This window comes from Pteropus vampyrus, unplaced genomic scaffold (assembly GCF_000151845.1).
Source record: "Pteropus vampyrus isolate Shadow unplaced genomic scaffold, Pvam_2.0 Scaffold217, whole genome shotgun sequence".
Lineage (NCBI taxonomy): Eukaryota > Metazoa > Chordata > Mammalia > Chiroptera > Pteropodidae > Pteropus > Pteropus vampyrus.
The window spans coordinates 788810-792601 of record NW_011888998.1 but is presented as its reverse complement, the minus strand read 5'-3'; positions in this window follow the sequence as shown (position 1 = coordinate 792601).

The window sequence follows — 3792 nt, the reverse complement described above, 5'->3', positions numbered from 1 at the left end:
GTTCCTGGCCGCGGCCGGCCTGCCAATCGCCCAGCGGCCTCCGCCCCTCGCGAACCCCCCACCGACCTGGAGGCCCCGCCCGGCCGCCGTAGCCGCCGTGCGTCACTTCCGGGGACGGGAAGGGCGCAGCGGCCGCCGGAGGGGAGAGAGTGCCGCTGCAGTCCTCCTCCCGTTTCGGGAGGCGAGGGCTACGGGCCTGGGCGCTGGGGGCGGGGTGGTCGCTCCCTGGAGCCCCCCACTCGCTACCCTTTGCCAGACTGCAAGCCAGTTGCTGTTTGTGAGGCGCGCGACCCGAACCCGCCTTACCAGCGCTGCGACCAGTGTCGCCACCTCAGGCGGCCCGGGCCTCTCGATATCTTCCCCGTCCCAGGGAAGAGGTGGCGCGCGCCTGGAGGCCTCCCAGGGGACCACGTCTCTTGCTGCTAAGCCGAAGGGCTTCTCCCTTATGTGCCGTAGGTAGAAGTTGGGGCCGCTCCAGCTTTCTCATCGAAGTGCCAGGTCCCAGAACACTAAAAACACTTGACAAATATTAAATAAGCATTGTGGCTCTCTAGCTCGGGAACTGACAAATGGAAACACTGGTGTCGTGGGAGAAGCTGGTTCTGGCATAGTCGTGGCTCTACCCCTCCTCACTCACCTGATGATCTAAACAACTTTCCTAACCTCTCCAAACAGTTTATCTATAAAATGGAGAGAACCCAATCTCTTAGAGCTGTAATGAAAGGTAACAAGGCACATAACACCCAGCAGCATTTCTAGCCCATAGATTCTAATTAAATCTTAAGGAACCAGGTCACACTTGGTACAAGAGGCTACTTGAATAATTTAGCAGCAGAAGGGATGTAGAGTCAATAAGCTGCACTGCTAAACAAAACCTCTAAGAAATAGATTATGTTCTATTTAACAGGAAACCAAAAACAGGCCAGTGCCTGAATTACTTCTCGTTCCTGGCCATTTACTAGCTGTGTGACCTGCAATGAGTTGCTTAACCTCTCTGAACCTCAATACCTTCTGTAAAATGAAGATGATAACGAGGAGCATTGCTGAGAAGATTAAATGAGATAAAGGCTATAATATCTTGGTGCATTACCAGGCACACAGTGGACAGTAAGTGATGTCATTTATTCCTCTTCCACCCTGAAGTTGAATTCAAGGTAAAATTAATTGAATTCACTGAGTAAAATGTGATCCTGTCATCCCTGTGTAGGTTTTTTGAAGAGAATCATCACTTCCTTTGATTTTCAACCTCAGTTGAATTCAAGGTAAAATTAATTGAATTCACTGAGTTAAATGTGATCCTATCATCCCTGTGTAGGTTTTTTGAAGAAAATCATCACTTCCTTTGATTTTCAACCTCCTCCAGCATAATACAAGTAATTATAATACACAGAGGTATTCCTGCAAAAGCAATGCTACTAAAAGATGTTAGCTTTTCTAAAATAATTTTACCAAAGGATGTGAGAAATATGTGTTTTAAAAGGAGCATGCAATATCTAAAATGCCCTAGCACTCTTGGCTCCTTATATAACTTTTTCCCTTGCAACAGCTTCCATTTTTAGAAACCAAGAGGGGAAAATAAGAATTAGGTAAGCTGTTTAAGATACACCCATTGGAAACATTTGTTTATGGAAAGGTTTCATTTTAAAGCCCCATAGCAAGAACAGTTAAGGGTTGTGAGATTCTTATACCCTGCTCTACCCTAACCAGCAGTAAACATCTGATTCAGCCTGGGGGTCCATAATTGTATCATAACCTCTTTAGACTGAGCTGACAGTATTGTCAATTCAATGTATTTTTGGAAAAGAGCCTACTTTGGGAGTTCCTAAATTAGTCATAGCAAGTCTGTCTGCTTTTAAATTGACTCTTGTTTTTGTTTTGTTTTAAAAACAGTACATGTTGATAGCAGAGAAACCAGAAGAAAAGTAGGTTTCAGATTAGTGAACTGGGGGGAAAAAACATTTATTCATGTGCCTGGTTTTCCCTCTTAGGATTTTATAAATGCATAATCTCTCTCCATGGTTCCTTACACGACAGATGGTTCTGCTTTTGCAAACCCCATGGTAGTTATGTTGATCAACCAAAAAGGTTATGCTTTTTTGTTATCTTGTTTGGTCATTTTCCCACCAGATAGATGGATTCTCAATCTTAGCCTTTGCTACTGAGGGCTATCTCAAATCAAATTTGATTTGAGCTCTTGTTAAATGACTTTATAATTATTGTATATATGGGGATTGAATTTTAGATTGAGCAAAAGGTATCTTTGAAAATAAAATGCAGGCTAGCTGTATATTGAATTTGGCAGTATTTCCTAACCCCATTACCTGTCAAAGCCGTAAAATTCACCCAAGACAACCAATGAAGTGGTGCTTAGAAATATTTTCATCAACGCTATTATTCTGAAGTTTAGCCCCAATAATAAGACGTAATCAGAGGGTATTCGAGGTCCAGAGAAAAAGCCATGAAAAGGTCCTTGAACAAGGTACTTATGGCCTCTAGACTATGAGGAAAGCTCATGGCAACATCTTTTAGCCCTATCTGTAATCCTCACACAACATATTGTTTTCCCAAAAAGGACATGATGAGACATGAGTTATTGCAGTTACATGCCTGGGGCATAGCAACTATAATACATCTAATGACCCGTCACAAAACGCACCTCAGGAATAACTTCATATAATTTTCATCTTTGCAATCTACACTCATCTACTTTTTTTCCTCTTAATATTTTTAACCTAAAATAGTTTCACTGGTCTTCGATTAATGTACTTTTTCTGGGCTTATGAAATTGATATGGAATATGTAGTAGAGAAAAATACATACTTTGGAAAAGATGTAACTTAATTGACAAAAGCTCATGAAATCCACCTAGTGTGTAACTGTGTAAAATTCTGAGCAGTTTGACCAACTCCTTGTAGCATACATATTGCTCTGAATTTTAAGCCAGAAGTTTCGTTTCCTCTCGTATATTTTATAAAAACTGGCTGGAAAATTTTTCTTTTTCAATTGCAATTAATTCAGGAACCACCAACGTGTACTCTTCTGTTTACTATATACTATACTGTGTATACTATGCTGTTTACTATAGAATAAACTTCAAAAGGCTTTGTTCTTTTCTCTAGGAATTTTTTTGTCTTGGACCAATGATCCTCAGAGACCGTCTTTACTATCCATGACTTCCATGTATTTTAGAGTTCCCTTGTATTATCTCTTTTCATCCTGTTGATATAAACCAATAATTCAGCTAAGGATCCAGAGATGATAGGGGAAGGCAAAGTCAGGCTGATGAATGAAGGGATAAGTGCAGCTCTATGTAAGGTTTCATGTAGTGAGAGGGATTGGAAAGGAGCAGAATTACCACCTCCTTCTGCATAAGGAACATTTCCTGAAAGAGGTGGAGTTTCAGAGACTGGCGCTAATTCAAAAATGTGTGTGCCTGCGTTTTTCTTCCTTTATTTATCCAGCTGCAAAATAAAATTAGTTTTGCTCTGCTCAAGAGCTTAGTTTGTGAGCTGTATACCCAATTCAGAAGTGTGACACAGCCACCAGCTTTCTTCCCTCAGACTCTCAAGAGAAGGAAATTTGAATTCTGTCTAGGCTCACCCTGTAAAGTGGGAAACTGTTGGGTCTGTAGGGCTTTTTTTCTCCTTTCTCTCTCTCATCTTCTCTCTGCTTCTCAGACAATGCAGCTGTGATACATTTATTTACTGGATTGAGTATGTCTAGAAATCAGATTCTAGTGAGAGAGCCTAAAAGTCAATGAGGAATTGGGGGTTCTCCCATGATGGAAAAGAA